The sequence below is a fragment of the Felis catus genome, chromosome F1 (assembly GCF_018350175.1).
Source record: "Felis catus isolate Fca126 chromosome F1, F.catus_Fca126_mat1.0, whole genome shotgun sequence".
In the NCBI taxonomy this organism is placed as follows: domain Eukaryota; kingdom Metazoa; phylum Chordata; class Mammalia; order Carnivora; family Felidae; genus Felis; species Felis catus.
The window spans coordinates 57,770,807-57,788,820 of NC_058384.1; the positions used below are offsets into that span (position 1 = coordinate 57,770,807).

At 44.6% G+C, this 18,014-nt stretch overlaps 2 long non-coding RNA genes and 1 pseudogene across 6 annotated transcripts in view; all 3 read left to right on the forward strand.

The window, feature by feature from the left end:
- Positions 1 to 18,014, forward strand: part of LOC109495764 — a 70,443-nt gene that overhangs the window by 13,767 nt on the left and 38,662 nt on the right. The gene's annotated exons all lie outside the window — the stretch shown is intronic.
- LOC101100278 lies at positions 9,849 to 11,597 on the forward strand (annotated as a pseudogene).
- On the forward strand, positions 11,710 to 14,216 carry LOC123382790. The gene is made up of 2 exons (XR_006591752.1): positions 11,710 to 13,613; positions 14,116 to 14,216. It is a non-coding gene; the product is annotated as an uncharacterized LOC123382790 (long non-coding RNA).

An 18,014-nucleotide genomic window follows, 5' to 3' on the forward strand; every position in this document is an offset into this window, starting at 1 on the left:
CTCATTTTTGTCCTTGGAGGGTGGGGGCAGACCAGCTGTCATACAGCACAAGTCAACAGGACGCCTCTTCTATGGCTTGAACATGGGCCTGCGTCAGCCCCCAAGGGTCCTCTCACTCACTGTCCATTTATCATGACCTCCTCAGTCCCGAGCAGCTGTGATAGGCTTTCTATTTTATACATTGCTGGAATGATTTAGCACCTTTGAAATATGTGACAGTGGATTTAGCCATAGGCAATAACCACCCGAGCCGGTAAGTGACTGCACTCAGAGCGCTCGCGTGGAGGGAGCTGTTTTCCCAGCACCCATGGGACATTTCTATTTCCAACCCCCAGCCCAGTCCACCTGCCCCCGGGGACCGTGTGGGCACAGGTGATTCCAGGTGCTGACCAGCAGCCCTCCTCGTGGCCCTCCCCGCCCGGCTATTGTTTCCCCACCGTGTGACCACAGCCTCTTGCTGTCTAGCCCTGATAACAGGACCATAAATCTCCCTTCTGGCTGCAGCCTGACACCTGAAACCTCAGCCCGGGCCTGATGTGAGAAAACAAGATAAGACATCAGGACGGGGTATTTTCAAGTTCTCCAAGGAGGCAGGGGAATCGTGGTAGGTTATGGGTAGAGATAGCATTCCTCGAGGCGCTGTCTGCCCGGCCAAGTAAATCTCCTCGAGTGAGATGGATGGTGTTACCTGTTGATAGCATCTACCTGCTGGCCCCGCATCAGATTTCTAAACTTGTCGACAGTTCTGTGGGTGCCCCTCCCTGCATAACATAACGGGCTTTGGCAGAATCAGAGGGGAACAAACGTGGGGTTGCTCTGGCCCGGCAGAGAGCTGGGGATTGATGGTTTGCCACCACTTGCAAGATGCAGTCCCCGTGTCTTCATGTAGCTTTCGAGGCTCCCTATCATCTGGTCCCTTCCTACCTCGTCCAGAGGAAAAGCTTCTAGCAGTGAGCACTCTTCTTCCTGGTGTTTGCTGCCTCTGATGGCTGAGCTGTTCGGGCAGAGACTAACTGACTACTTTTCAGGGTATCGCTGAGAATTCACGTGAGAAAAAGGGGACATTGTTTGGGGCACTTGGGTGGCTCAGTCGGTTGAGTGTCCCGTTCTTGGTTTCTGCTCAGGTCACGGTCTCACAGTTTGTGATTTCGAGCCCGCCGTCGGGCTGTGCGCTGACAGCGTGGAGCCTGCTTGGGATTCTGTCTCCCTGTCTCTCTCTGTCTCTCCTTCTCGCTCTCTATCTCTGTCTCTCAAAGATAAATATGCATATATATATATATATATATATATATATGGGGTTGTTGAACTGGATCCCTTGTATGAAGCCCTTTCCTCATGAGATTCTATGACTTAATCTTATGCTGTATGACTCCGGAGGCCTTCCTAAGCCCTTCTCAAAGGGGGTTCAGTAGGAGAATTCCGCCGTGATGTGGAAGGCATCCATTTTATGTAACGATCCAACTTCTTTCCAGTGTGGCTGAAATAGAACTAATTATGTACTATCCTTGTGAGAGAGAAAATAGTCATCCCAAACACTTTTTGTGTCCTATGGTTCATAGGGGAAAGCCTGATTGAGGATATCATGGTCTTTAAGGGAAAAGGCAAAGCCTTACTTAGAAGGAGGGATTTTTACCAAGGACAGAACTGCTTGTAAGGCGTTATGGGGTGAGTGGACAGAGTCAAGCCAGTTTTAGGTTGTAGATGATCTCATTCCCTGAAACACAAGCGTGTAGTTGTATAGCATGATTTGGTGATCTTGCTCAGTGACAAAGTGTGGCCAATAGGGCCACAGGTCTCACAGTAGGCTTGGTAACTGATGATGCCTGTCAGATAGGGATATAACCCACAAAGGTTTCCTAAACTCCAGGTCCCGTCGTCTTCTCAGGTTAATGCTTAATACTTCTTGTTCTCGCTGCTGGTCATGACAAATGGTATGATGAGCTTTAGAGAGGGAAGCCCATGGAGTGCCTCCCAGCAGGACGGCACCTTGAAGTAATTTTGATGTCTTCATCTCAGTGAGGTTCAGCCCACAAAAATAGTGTCAAAGGGGAGCACACCCAGAATGCACTGGGAGATCACGATAAACCCTCCTGATGCTTTGCAGCTGGGCCCATCATCTGCGCATTTCACAATAAAATTTTATGGTGCGTCCAGACACCCAGCTGCTTGTGTTCATGGGGACAGCATTTCCTCTGCTACACCATTCAGATCTGTCCCACCTGGGACTCCTTTCCCTTTTCCATCGACCTCTTTCAAATGACAATGAAACTTCATTATCACACAGCTCCTGGGACAGAATTTGAGGAATGCCATATCCAGAAAAATGTTCTATAGAGGCAACTTCATTTTATTGGACACAGAGAAACTATTCCATGGTCCCCAAGAAGCTATAGGGCTATTCCAAACTTTTGGGAAACATTTTAGAAAGGGCCCCTCCAAAAACCCCTAACCCTCTTCCAGGGGGCAGAGCCCCCGAATTCTAGTGCACTCTGCGGCATCGGGGTTAAAAGAATGGGCTTTGAAATAAAGCACATCTGGTTCCATACCTCAGCTCACTGCTTATTACGAACTTGGTTTCCTCACTTGTAAGGTGGAAATAACTCTACAAACCTCCGGGATTAGAACTGGCTGAGACACGGCATGTGAGGTGCCCAGGCTGTGCTGGGCAAACGTCGATGTTCAGTACATTGTACCTGTTGTCATCACACACTGGATGATGACACTGCGTTCCAGGCATCTAACACTAAAGGGGATCTAGTCCAACTTTCTGCCTAATACAGAAGAGCCCTTCCTGGTGAAGAATTCTCAAGGCGAAGGGTTTACATTTTTGCATTGGGAGCATTGTCAGTGCATTAATTCAGCTGTGCAAGTCCTGCCCACATTCAGGACATTGTGCTAATTCTAAGAGCTGCTATTTCCTGGGATTTCCGTTTAATAGCCTTCCTTCCCCTGCAGAGATGGAGAGGTGTAGTCCCCCCAGCCCATTTTTGGATTTGTTACATTTTCAAGGTGCACATGAATATTATCTTCTTGTAAAAGCTAAAATATTACACATCAGACCGTACTCTGTCCTGCTCAACACCCTCGGCTTCTCTGCTCCTCTCTCTCCTTCTCTGACTTCAACCCTAAGGTAACCATGGTCAGTAGACTGATGTGGACCTTTCCACACATTTCCCGATCGATTTACATTCTAGGGTTGTTGTATTTATAGAAAGATTTAGGTTGTGTAGTGTGTTTTTGTGTGTGCGTGCACACACACACACACACACACACGGATGTACGCTTTAAGCAAATGGGCTCCTACTGTGTTATTTATATTCATTTTTTAAAGACCTAACATGTCTTAGAGACCTCCTCATGCTAGTACAAACAAGTTAACTGCACTTCAACTGCTGCGTGCACCAAATATTATTTCGTATGGCTCTATCAGCTTATTTTGCCCTTCACCTCTTGTTGGGCATTTTGTTCATTTCCACGTTTTCAGTTAACATCCTTGTGCACGCTTTATTACTCATTAGCTTATTCACACATGTGTTTTCCGAGGGAGAATTAGAATACTAGGTTATAGGGTAAGATCCTTTAAAATTCTAAGGGATGCTGCCCAATTGTTTGCCAACGTTGCTTCAATGCGACTCCCATTTCTGGTTTTCCGTATTTAAAGGGAGCATAGCTTGCAAAAGAGGTCTTGAATCGAGCCACGCAGAAGTTAGTCAGTGTGTCCTCGATCACAGGCCACGCCCCTTGACAATTACTCTCTGTGTACTGACTGGTTGTCAGGGGATTGGCTGACAGTCAAAGGTGTGATTCGTTTACTGCGGCAGGAGCGGAGAAGATACGAGAAATAAAATCCTTCCTCAGCTCCAGACTGCCTGAACCCACAGCGCCCCCCAGTTTGGCAATTGGGTTTTGGTGACTCGTTGCATGAACAGGGTGGGTGAGTACATGGCTTGGAAAACCGTGGGACGTTGGGGTCTCCCCGCAGCCTCTCCGGCTCTAGCTCTGCCTTGGAACTCCCAGAAGCTGTGAGGACGGTGTGGAGAGAAGCCAGTCATCGCGACTTTCATTGATTAAACAAACACAGGCCCAGAAACCAAATGTCAGAGTACCAGAAAGATCTGTCAGTTTTGTCCAGGATGGGAAACCAGTTAGGGTCAACCTCTTTCCTAGAGCACGGATTCTTTTACCAAATGTGCAAACTCATTCTTACCTCCCTTTGCCCGGTTCTTCCGGCAGCAGCTCGGGAATTGTAAAATCCTGACATGCTTGAAACCGGGCTTCTCCTCCTTTCTACTCATGAAGTGCTTATCAAGCATCTGCTGTGTTCCAGGTACTGTGATCAGTGCTGGGAGATCAGCGGTGATCGATCTATATTCCAGCTCTCACGGAGCTTGCAGTCTGATGGGGAAGAGGCAGGTACTGGGGTCTGGGTGATGCAGTGCCATGTGACATGGACGGGGGATAAGAGAGGTGCTTCTCCAAGGATGTGGGTCCCTGAGGGCCTGGCTGATTTGGGCATTTCTTTCTTTCTTTTTTTTTAAATGTTTATTTAGTTTTGAGAGAGAGACAGAGTGCGAGGGGTGGGAGGGACAGAGAGAGAGGGAGACACAGAATCCGAAGCAGCAGGCTCTGAGCTGTCGGCCCAGAACCCCACGCGGGGCTCGAACTCATGAACTGCGAGATCATGACCTGAGAAGTCAGACGCTCAACCGACTGAGCCACCCAGGCGCCCCTAATTTGGCTATTTCTATCCCGTGTTTCTAAGAAGTCAATGGAGCTGAATCTTGTCAGTCCAGACCCAGCAGGGCATTGAGACTTAGAGAGGGAGATGGAAGGGTTAGGAAAACATTCACTCCTCCTACCAGCAAACAGTCAGTGACACCATCTCACTTGGAGTCTGGGCCGAAGTTACCGCGCGCGGGGGGTCTGGAAGCCATCATGGCACTTCGACACTGAGGAGACCCAAAGGGCATTTCTGGTTAGGGCAACATCCAGAGGGACCCCAGAGTTGCCATTTAAGGGAAATTTCCTGCACGGTCACATCCTTGTTGGAGATGCAGTCTCCCTTGAAAAAGTTATAACCCCTCCTAGGTCAGAGCAGGAGTTCTAGGATTCTCCTGCCAATACTGGGAGTGACCATGCACTGCTCAGGGTGGCAAAGGAGAACCCAGGAAGGTCCCTGTGCCCCCACACGGGCAGCATGAGTAGTCACGCCAACTTTGGTAGCTATAAACCTTAGATCGAATGCAGAATGTTGGGTCACCTTCCCCTTAGCGTCGATTTCTTTCCCCAAAGTTCTCATATGTCTAGGTTTGCTTTTGCACATCTTGCTGAAATGATGAAAACCCAGAATTGTGAGTCACTCAAGCTGGGGATAATTAGAAAAAGTTAGGAGACTTGTTTTAGGGACTAGAAAAGAGACGTCATGCCAGAGGCAGAGCAGGAGAGAGAGGCTCAAGAGGGGGACTTTGGCATGATGTAGTCTGCAAGGGAGTCTTTACACCCGTGTGTGTGTGTGTGTGTGTGTGTGTGTAGGGGGGAGAAGGAGGTGGGGAATTAAAGGCATCAGAACAGAGAGAACAGAGAGCTGAGCACATTATTATTATTTTTATTTATTTATTTTTATTTATTTTCGGGACAGAGAGAGACAGAGCATGAATGGGGGAGGGGCAGCGAGAGAGGGAGACACAGAATCGGAAACAGGCTCCAGGCTCCGAACCATCAGCCCAGAGCCCGACGCGGGGCTCGAACTCACGGACCGCGAGATCGTGACCTGGCTGAAGTCGGACGCTCAACCGACTGCGCCACCCAGGCGCCCCTGAGCACATTATTTAGATAAAGTTCGGTGAAAGCTTTTTCTGTCTCAAGGTGCAAGGTTCCCATGTTTCTTCTGGAGCCGGGCAGAACAATCTGGAACCATAAAACCAGATAGCACTGGACAGTCGGGGGAAGGACTGGATGCGGGGTATGTGCCTGTTGGTTCGGGACTCACTCAGAACAAAGCAAATGCATCTGCAAGCATCTCATTGAAACGCTGAGAAAAGCAGCCCAGGACAAGGATGTGGTGCCCAGGAGCTCAACCAGGGGCGGTTTCTCCCCTGGGGATGTTTGGGAATGTCTGGAGACATGTTTGGTTGTCACCACTGAGGCGAGAAGTCCCGGTATTTGGCCAGATGTGCACAGGACAGCCCCCACCCCCGTAAGAATGATGGGACCTGAAATGCTAATAGGGCGGAGCTGGGGACACCATGGCCTTGAGAAAGGGATGGCAAATATTTAATTTTGTGGTGCTAATGATTACTGCGAAAATTTAAAAATTTAAATTGTGTAGTTACTTTGCTGTGAAAAATATTTAGGAACATTTTTTTAAAATTTTTGGGTTCTTTTGGAACCTTTATCTTCCGGCACTATATTCCTAATAGAATCTTCAGTTCTTCAATTCACATCCCATGGGGCTTTCAAGAATTTATTTATTTATTTAAAAAAATTTTTTTTAACGTTTATTTATATTTGAGACAGAGAGAGACAGAGCATGAACAGGGGAGGGTCAGAGAGAGAGGGAGACACAGAATCTGAAACAGGCTCCAGGTTCTGAGCGGTCAGCACAGAGCCCGACGCGGGACTCAAACTCACAGACCGCGAGATCATGACCTGAGCCGAAGTCGGACGCTCAACCGACTGAGCCACCCAGGCGCCCCGGGGCTTTCAAGAATTTAATTCTTGCACTTGATGAAGGACTACTGTGTAACAGCTATCGATTAATGTATGCAAACTGTTCTGTCTGAAACACTGTGGTCAGAGTTCGGGAGAGAGTGTCTACCCATCCATCCAGTGAAAGGTTTTTCCTGGAAATTCAGGGTGCCATTATTGGGGCACTATCTAATTACAAAATAATCAGATTTGTCTTGTGCCGGGTCTGTGACTATGTGAACCCAAGGACGTGTAGGAATTAAGGCTCTGAGAAAAGATTTTCTTGTAGGTCACTTCCCACCTCCTCCCATGTTTTAGATGAAAAATTTCTAAACATAGGTTGAGAGAATCTTACAGTGAATTGGTGCCACCAAGATTATACAATTCACTTGTGCTGTATTTGTTTACACATATGAACCCACTTCTCCATGTCTCCACCCATCCATAAATCTACTTCCTATTTTGGTACATTTCAAAGTAGTACATTTCATTAGTTCACGCTACTCCTAAATGCTTTACTGTATGTTCATTAACTAGAATGCAGTGTTTGTTTAGGGTCTTTTTTTTTAAGTGGAGGGTGAATTCTGCACAGAAAGGCACAAATCTCTGGGTGTACCATTCAATCAATTTTGACACATTTATACACCTGTGTAACCAAACCCCCTATCAAGGTATAGAGTATTACCATCACTCCAGAAAGTTCCCTCATGCTCCTTCTCCACCAGTCTTACTGGTCTGATTTTTTTTCCCCACCCTGGGTTAGTTTTTTTTTTTTCGTCTACTCTTGCAAACTGTTCTTGGCAATATAAGGATGAATTCTGGCTCTCACTCCAAATCAAGTTGGCCAAGCATGTCAGCACCCCCTAAATGGGAGTCCCTCCCCACCTGGCTCCTTCCCTCCTCACTGCCCTAGGGGTTCATCAGACGCAATCTCAGAAACCGCTGGCTTCATGTCTCCTGTCCAACAGGGTATCTGCCTTGTATCCACTCTTGTTTTCCACCCTGTCCACATGGCAACAGAGCTAATACATGATGAAATAGATGTTCTTATTGAGTCATCCTTGGATGATCCTTCTGTTACTGGTAATCAAATGTAGGCTCTCTATTGCCTATAGGAAAAAACGAAACTTATTTGGAATTAAATACAAGACTCATCAAGATCAGAAGCCTGCCTCCTTTTCCAATCTCATCTCTTATCAACTCTTTCTATGCACCTTATATTCAGGCTATACGGAATTACTGGTGGTAGCCTGAAATGCTGACCTCTTTACTGGAATACCACCTTTTCCTTATTTGCTTTGGGAATTCCTACATTTCTTACATATTCTTCAAAATTAATCTCATCTAATCCTGGAAGCCTTTGCATATCTCCTCAGACACTTCACTTAGAGCTTATGCATTTACAAGTAGCCATTGTTATGAGACTGGTATATCCTTATAGAATTTTACCAGTGCCTTTATATGCAAAACAGAAATAACATATTTTTTTTTGAAATGATAACTGATGTAATATTCCACCTATTATTCTGCAGTCAAGCATTTGCATACAGCCTCCAACTCACTGACCACATAATCCATCCCAGAGTTGTGTCCCCTACATCGTTGGGATGTGGTTTGGGTATGGCTTGCATGGAAGAACTATAGGGAATAGAGGTTCCTGTAGTTTGTTATTTTCATAGGAAATTCAATTCTTGTTCTTGGCCCCAGGTGCCTTTCTATCCCCGTATTGTCTGACTTCTTGAAGCTGTAGAATGTGCTAACAAATATACCGCAAGGAAATCGGACTCGGTGACGGAATCACCGGGCCCCAGTCAATGACCCCGAGTGGGTCTGCCTTGGGTGGAGATATCCCAGGACCCACGAAGTGGATGACCGTAAAAGGCTTGCAACGGGGTCCTGCCACGTGCTGCTCAGGCTGGCAAAACAGCCTTCTGAGTTACTGTCCCTCCTCTTGGTCTGACCCTTGGACCTTGAGCCCCAGAGCCGTCCCCTCATACCTGCTCTGCCTGACTCATGTTTACACGGTTCCAAAAGCAATCTCACCCTCTTGTCTCCGATAGTTCCTCTCGAGATAAAAACAGATGCTCAGAAATGAACTTTCCCCCTTATTTTATTGTATTCTTATATTTAAAGACAAACTGCTTTGGGCATTAAGATGCTGCTATCTACATCTGTTTGCATCATTTAATTTCCTGCCAAAAATTTATACGCTAACCTGATTTTAATGGGTAAAACTAAAGCTATAGTTTCCTTTCACACAAGGCAAGTCAGGGATGCTCATTTTCCACTGCCCCGACCCCATGCCTCTGTCACATGAACCATGTTTAAGAGTTCTCTCTTATAATCTAGAGGGAAAACTTTATTTAAAGGTATTTTTTTATAGACAACTGGGTTTTAAGGGCAACTAACTTGCCTAAGAGCTCTGTTTGATTTTCTTCTTGAGCTTGCTTTCTTTGAAGATTCCTTGGAAACAGCTTTTAGAAATATGGTGCCATCTCTGGGAACCATAAAGTGCCAAGTCCGACAAGACCCCCATGGTTTGCTTGTGTCTATGGTGAAATGGAATGTATTCATCTAAAGCTCAACCACCCTTGCTAAATGTTTCTTTAAACACAAGCCCTTACACTGTTGCTTGCTTTCTGCCATGCTATGAGTGTTAGATGATGAGGACCTCTTCCAGGGAGCTGTCCATAGGAGAACCTCAACCTCAGTTGATTCCAGACGTCATGGCTCCGGTGGATACAGACTCAAAGCCTGCTGGGTTCTCAACCCCTGGATTTGAAAAGCCACCAGAGGATGTTGGAACTAGGAAGGAGGCCTTGAGCAGGGATTCCAGCAAGGGCAAGAGAAGGCCAGACTTCCGCACATATCTGGGCCACCAGGTGTGGGAATGATCCAAGTCAATGTCAGTGTGGTTCTCAGGGCAACTGGCCCAATGGTTCTGTCTGACATCAGATGCTGGAACGTTGGGGTGCCGGAATTCAGGACTAAAATACTGGCCTTTAGAGTGAGAATTCTCTTTGTGGCAGGAGCTCAATAGACCAGAGAGCATGTATATTGCAGGAGGAACAGGAAGTGGGATGTAGCCTCCAGGGGAGGGGATCAGAATGGGATGGTAGTTTGGTGGGCGGGGTGGGGTGGGGTGGTGGTGGTCCAGTCACTTCACGGACCAGAAAATTGATTTCAAAGAAGCACTCAGTGGAGGTGTAGCTCAAGAACAAGATGAAGAAGTGTTTACTAAAACATTTGCTTTGTTTTAAGTAACGTTTGTCCCAATTAAAATAGTAAAGTACAAACACAATCAGTGTATACAACTTGGAAAAAAACCTCAGAAAATCACAAAGAGAGCTTCCGGGGTTAGCCTGGGCTGGCGGCGGCAGAATGGAGACCGGGCCTGAGGACAAGGGACTGACCTGCCGCCCGATGCTGGCCTCTTCCTGGGATGCTGCAGGTGGAACTCTGGCCCAGAGCCTTCCTCGCACCCAGGCTCGTCCGCGTGCCACCTGTCCTGGGGCCGAGATCTGGTGATTTTGAAGAGAAGCCTGAACAGCCAAGATGAACACCCCTGTTCCTTTTACCTGAGATGTGGCCCTAACGGGGCGAGCACAAAATGATTTTCTACAAAAAATATAGAAAATTGGAGTCCCCCAGCCACGCTTGTAAAATAAAGTTGCTCTCCGTTGGTGAAAAGCAATATGTGTTCATCACTAAAGTTATGGTACACATGAGGCCGCTTTCAGCAAATTCTTCAACGAGCTCTCCTTCAAAAGTTCAAAGCAAGTAAGGGAGGATCATCTTACATACATCAAGTGACCTCAGTGTTCATTGAAAGCGTACCCGTTACTGCAAATCTAGAACTGTAAGGTGATAGGGTCATAGATTATTTTTGTTTGCAGTATTTTTTGTTTTTTAGGATCGAGGCTAGACCTCCAGAGGGTCCAAACTATCGTGGAGTTTCCGGGGTCAAGGTTGTCACCTGGAGCTCAGCAATTGATGAATATGATTAGGTTTCAACGGCAGAATTGGATTCCTATTGGAAAGCGGCATCGGCCGGTTTTGGGAAATAAGGGATCCAAACGTATGATTGACCTACAATCGTCATCGACCTCAGGAGCCTTGCACGAGTCACCCTCCACACCTTTTCCTTTTCCTTTTCCTTTTCCTTTCAGAACTGGATTGACATCTGGAACCGTGACTGGAGACTTAAATGCTTCCATTGAGAAGAGTCCGCAGCAACCTGGTGGAGGAAATATTACAAACCCCAGAGTGTAAAATTGTGCCACAAAACCATCCTCTCCTTGAGAATGACCTTAAAAATGCAATTTCTTCTTTCCTAGCAAAGAAAGCAAGTGACAACTCTGATATTCCCAACTCCGAGTTGCTGTCTTTTCTTCGGAATCTATGTAGTCTGGTCAACCATCTCCGCGTGGGACATTCACGCCAAGTGGCAGGAAGACATCGCTGACGTTTGGTCATTGTTGGTGTTGCAATGGAAGAGCAACCTGTGTGCTCCTATTTGGAAAAGATTCTTACTAAAAATATGGAACTGATGGAAGAAAAACTCTTGTGGAATATATTGATCTGCGAATATATAAACTTCAGGAGTACACAGATAACAAAGATCGTTTTGTTAATAAACACGCTGCAGAATCCCTACTCCCCACCCACTTATCATGTACAAGGCACTACAGATATTTACTACACATTTATTGCAAAGCCAAAACCCCAAAAGTTCAAAGCAACTAGGGGAGGACCATCTCACATCAAGTGACCTCAGTGTTCATTTTAGCTGTACTTGTTACTGTAAATCTAGAACTGTAAGATAGGGTCATAGATTATTTTTGTTTGCAGTATTTTTTGCTTTGATTTTTTACCTTTATTTACTTTTATTTTTGTTTAAGCATTTAAACTTTTTAAGGGCTTAAAAAATTTTTTTTAAACATTTATTTACTTTTGAGAGAGAGACAGAGCATGAGTGGGGGAGAGGTAGAGAGAAAGGGAGACCCAGAATCTGGAGCAGGCTCTGTGCTCTGAGCTGTCAGCACAGAAAAGAACCGTGAGATCGTGACCTGAGCCAAAGTTGGACGCTCAACTGACTGAGCCACGTAGGTGCCCCTAAACTTTTTAAGTCTTTCTAATGCAATTCATGAGTGTGTTGCATATGTGTTTGACTTAAGTACTGTTTTAATTTATACAAAGACCTTATGTTTTAGAAGAATGAAAAAATACAGTATTTGATATATTTTTCTTCTAGTTGATCGTTCTCGGAAAACTGAGCCCTGAAGACTTGCAACCTTTAATTTCAGATCACCAAAATACATTTTATATTGTTTATTTCAGGTGAAAAATTAGACGTGATGTTTCTGCAACATTAGTTTACATCGGGCCATTAACCTTATGTTCTGTCACATCAGAGCGAAACTATGGATAAGAAAGGAAAACCAGAATGGGACTATTTGTTAAGATTATTATTTTAGATTTAGCGTCTGATGCAAAACAAGAGAAGTCATCTTGTTTCATCCCAACAGACGCAGAATGAATAAGGAACTCTTCTTTTCTGAGCTGATAGTGGTTCCTCTTTCGAGACACCTTTTCTGCCACGTTTAAGCATAAAGCACTGAATCTCTGCACCGAAGGATTGAGGCGTATGAATCAACAAGATTGTGGTTCTCGCCGGCAGATACAACTTTCAGAAATTATAACTATCTTATATGCCTTGAAGGGTGGTATATTTGCATCGAAAAAATAAATTCATCTTCTCTGGGAAAAGAGAAAAAGAAAAAGCAACAAAGAGGAAAACCCTTTTTACGATCCAATTGGTAGTGTCCTTCAAATCTCTCTTTCTCTGTAATTGAAAGATTGGTATCATAGATATAATTTTGAGATCTTGTCTATAATATGAATTCTATATTATTAATTGCTAAGTTGTTTTTGCATACAACTTTATGAACATCTCTATTCTTTAGAACATATATTGTGAAGTGAATTTTTTTCTGGAATCACAGGGGATATTCCTGTCATCTGGGAAGATTATATGGATTTACACCTGTAGAGTGCCCTCTCTGTCACTGACAGGGCTTTTCTGAGTCTGAGCTCCATGGGGGACTCAATACAAGGTAGGGATGCACAGAACTCAGGGAGCACGTTGCGGGGAATATTCTCCGGACTGGGGAGTGAAGAGATTTTGAGACTTCTGGTCTTGACTATGCCACATACCTGATACACGGCCTCAGGCGAACAATTATCCATGTGGCCTTTGTTTCCTCATCTGTAAAATATCGTGGTTGGATGTGATAATATCTCAGCTCCCTTCAAACTTCGACATTTTCTTATCCTCAATGACAGTGAGCACACTGAGTCAGTTGCCCAGCCCGATACTCCCACGGAACGCTTGATGAACTTGGTCTTTCAAGAAGACCGTCACTGCACAGATCAAGAAGAGAGACAAACTCTGGGCCCTGGAAAATAAAACGCGGTGCCCCCACCCCCCGACCTGAGAAACCAGCAGCTGTCACGTTTTCAGGAGTGAATTACGGAATGGCCTCTCCCCTTCTTTTGTGCTCCCCTAGGAGGCAGAGACAGTAAATTCTTACTTCATGGAATTAATTTCTAGGGTGTCTTATTTTTTCCTCTCATGTGGTTGCCTCATATAAACAGATGGGGGAAAGGGCAAGAATGAATGGTGGGGAGCAGCTATGCGGACTTACAAATATGAAAATATGAAGTGGAATTTCGTGAAGGAATCCAGGCGACCGGACAGAGGGGAGCGGCTGCCGTATGATCTCAGGGAGACGGACGGCCCAAGTGGACCACAACAAACCACGGGACGGCCTTGGGCTCTGCCCTTCTCGGGGCTGCCTCTTTTGCTCTGACTCAAATGCTAGAATTGTCTCTCGTGCTGCAAACAAGGCCCATGGCACAGTCTGGTAATTTAATCGATTCCTCCTGGTTGTTGGGGCCAGCAGATGAACGATTCGTTCTTTTCTCTTGGGGCAACTGAGTTGCTGTTAAAAAGTGCTTCTAAGCGCTTAGAATCACGCAGTACATGGAACCCAGTGGGCACCTGGTGGGAAGGTGGCCGTCACGTGGCTAATTTATTTCAAATCTCACCCAGGAAATCCAGTTTATTTCAACAAATCCTGGGCCAGGAGCGAGGGCTGAGAGAGAGCCACCAGGAGCAGCCACAAATATTAAGTATTGCAGAGCTGGATTAAGGCAGGGTTGGAGCTCCGATGACTGTTTCAATTATTATAGAATGTAAACTCATCGGATGACATCTAATCTGGCCATATTTCCCTCAATTATTTGACCCCAGCAGGGTTTACTTTCCCATCAGTACTGGATCACAGAGCTGTCAGCTGGCGGGTTTGAAGGATGATTTGTTGCCCTAATGATGATACTGAAATCTGTTTATGGTTGTTTATCTAGGGGTCATCTTTCTTCCAGGCAGCTTTCTTCCCCTGGGATTCTGTTGGGGCAGCTCTCTTTAATTCCCCAAAGAGAACAACTGTCAGGGCTTCATACAGGGTAAATATTCCTTCCATGTTCATTTTATGACCTATGACTGTAGCATAGTTATTGAGCCAACTATGTTAATAATGATGCCTTAGAGGGGTGCCTGGTGGCTCAGTCACTTAAGTATCCAGCTCTTCATTTTGGCTCAGGTCATGATCTCAGGGTTTGTGCGATGGAACCCGAAGTCAGGCTCTGCGCTGACAGCACGGAGCCCGCCTAAGCCTGCTTGAGATTCTCTCTCTCGGTGTCTTTCTGCTCCTCTCTGACTCATGGGCACGCACGAGCTAGTGTGTGCGCACGCTCTGTCTCTCACAATAAACAGATAAACGTTAAAAAAAAATAACGATGCCTTGTACATGGAAGATGCTTTGACGTTTACCCAGCACACTCATACGTATCATTTCACAGGCTAATTATATTCAGCACAGTAATTCTACAAATCAGTTGTACTAATGGCGAAAACAATGATAATACATATCGGGCAGTTTGCAATGTTGCAGGCAACAGTCTGGGGGTGTGAGTACCACTATTGTCTCCATTTTGCCGATGAGGAAATCGAGGCACAGGACGGTTGAGCGCCTTGCGAAAAGTCGCACAGCTGGTGATCTGGGCTACTTCTTGGAGGCAGTGGCATTGGAACAGCCCTGTGTGGAGGGGTGTGGGGCAGGCGGAATGAAAATGCACCTCTGGGGGATTTGGCTCTAAAATTAACAGTGACTCAGAAAGTTCACCATATTTTTTAAAAATCGTGGGATGTTCTTAGAGTTTTGTGCAAAATTTTCACTCTCTAATACACCTGCTCCACTTGAGCAGTGATAGTTCATTTGCTCCCAGTATTTAATAAGAAATTGCCAGATAGATTAATGATGTGTGTGTGTGTGCGTGTGTGTGTGTGTGTGTGTGTGTGTGTGAGAGAGAGAGAGAGAGAGAGAATCAGTTAATAGAGAGACCGGGGTATCTAGGTTGGAATGATCATATACAGACATGTAATAGAATTGGGATTAGTATGTTCAAGAAAAAAGAATATATGAGTAAAAGTTTAGAAGTTAAGTGTAATCTATAGAAAAGTAACAAATATCAATCTGAGAATACAACTACAATATCTGAAATTAAGAAACAAACTAATAATGGATTAAATACAGATGAAGAGAGAATTAATGAACTAGATATATGTCAGCAGAACACATACAGATTTAAGAATAGAGAAGAGAAAATAATACAGACAATAATGTTGTGAGTAACTTTTGAAAAATTTTTGAAAAAATCCACTGTAATTCAAACCTCAGAAAAAGAAGGGATAGCAAATGACGCAGAACAAATGTTTGAAGAGCTTAAAAGCCACCGATTTTTCCAGACGGTCAAAAGACATCAAGCCACAGATTCAAGAATCACTACAAATCCCAAACTGGCTTAAAGGAATCCACTTCTAGGCATATCATAGCCAGACTTAAAAAAACCTAAGACGACGACGACAACAACAACAACAACAACAAAACCAACAGAACAAAAGAAAAAGCCCCAAACCCAAACGAACTTGAAAGCAACTACAGAAATCTTGAAAGGAATCTTCAAAAGGAGAAAATAAGACCTAGCTCATTTCTCAAGAGAAACAATCAAAGCCAGAAGACAATGGTGTAGTGTATTTATTTTTGAAAGAAAATAACTGTCAACCTAGAATTCTACACCCAGAGGAAATGTTTAAAATGAAGGCAAAATAAAGTCATGTTTTATAAAAACAGAAACAACTTAGCTGTATGTCTATACTAAAAAATACCATAGCGAGTTCTTCAGGCAGAAGGAAAAGTATCCCGGATTGGAAAAAAAAAAAATTGTAGAAAGAAACACAAAACAATATAATGGATAAATACATGGTGAAAATATAAACTACTATTTTCATAAAAGGTAATACTAATGTCTTGTGGGTATGAACTATATGTAGATACAATACTTGACAACGAAGCTCAAAAAGAGAGGAAGAGAAATGGAATTTAAAATGTTTTTACGTCATGCTTTATCGTGGGAAAGAAAAGTTCTAATTTATGTCAGACTTTACAAAGTCAGGGATGGATGTGCTGATCTTCAGGGTGACCACTAAAAAGAAATGGTAAAAGAATGTATAATTCACAAGCCAGTAGTGGAGAACAGAAATGTTCAAAAAAGCCTTGAAGCTTTGTCCCAGAGAAGGCGAGAAAGAGTAAAAGGAAAATATAATAAGGGAGACATTATAAAACAGATAGTACAATAATGGTAGTTTAAGTACAAACACATTGGTAGGTATATTAAATGCAAATACATTAAATGACATTATTAAAAGAGATACGAGGCTGGATTAAAGATCACAACCAGCCATATGGTGCTTATAGGAAACAGACCTTAAATGTAAAGATACAGACATTTTGCAAATAAAATGGTGGGAAGAGATGTGATGTCATCATAATCTAAAGTAAGCTGGAACAGCTGTCCTGATAGACCAAGAAGACGAAGTCCAGAAGTATTACTGTAGCAGAAGAGGGTTGGTTGATAATGATCAAATGTCAATCCAAGGGTCTTGTTCCAGTGTTTCTGCTGAGTACCTTTGGGACCGTGCACAGATCACGTGCCTGTCAGAGTTTCGTGTTTTTCGTGTGTGAAGCGAGGGGTTGGATCAGAGTGGTTGTTCTTACGCTGGATTCTTGAAACTCCTCAGGGCTCTAGACATATGGGGACTCTCCCATGCTTAGAGGATTCAGTTCTCAGTTGGCAGGGGACTTTGCCTCGTGACTATGGATCTGTGTCCTCGGCTCTCAAGGGGTTTCATAAATTCATGAAATTGTTGACGAATTTGACGTGTGTGTAGGAATCTGTATTTTTCTGGGGATAGGCTCCATCATTTCCAGTAGATTTTCAAATGACCCACAACACAAAAAAGCTCACTGAGATTAGTGACTAATTTACATCCTCAGTTAATAATCAAGAGGGAGGGGGAGCCTGGGTGACTCAGCTGGTTAAGCATATGACTCTTGGTTTCAGCTCCGGTCATGATCTCATGGTTCGTGAGATCAAGCCCCACGTTGGGCTCTGTGCTGACAGCATGGAGCCTGCCTGGGATTTTCTCTCTCCCTCTCTCTTTGCCCCTCCCCTGCTCACACACTCTCTCTGTAAATAAGTAAATAAACATTTAAAAAAATAATCAAGGGTGGGTTGGGTGACTCAGTCCATTAAAAGAGCAGCTGACTTTGGCTCACGTCATGATCTCGCGGTTTGTGGGTTTGAGCCCCACATCGGGCTCTGTGCTGACAGCTCAGAGCCTGAAGCCTGCTTCAGAGTGCGTGTGTCTCTCTCTCTGCTCCACCCCCACTCATGCTCTGTCTCTCTAAAAAATGAATAAATTTTTTTAAAAAAGTAATCAAGGGTCACCTGGGTGGGTCATTTGGTTAAGCGTCTGACTCTTGATTTTGGCTCAGGTCATGATCTCGCAGTTTGTGAGTCTGAGCCCCACATCTGGCTCCACACTGACGGTGCAGAGCCTGCATGGGATTCTCTCTCTCTCCCTCTCTCTCTGTTCCTCCCACTGTCTCTCTCTCTCTCAAAATAAATAAAGAAACTTAAAAAATAGTAAAAAATAATCAAAATGCAGTGGTAGGAGCTTGGGAGTCTTTGAAAGCAACAGGTGATTCTGATACTCATCTGCTACTTGCTTTTTCTATTCCAAAGATAATCTCAGAAGAAGGTTAAGATTTTTACTAGTGTTAAGAAAATGATGGGGCGCCTGGGTGGCGCAGTCGGTTAAGCGTCCGACTTCAGCCAGGTCACGATCTCGCAGTCCGTGAGTT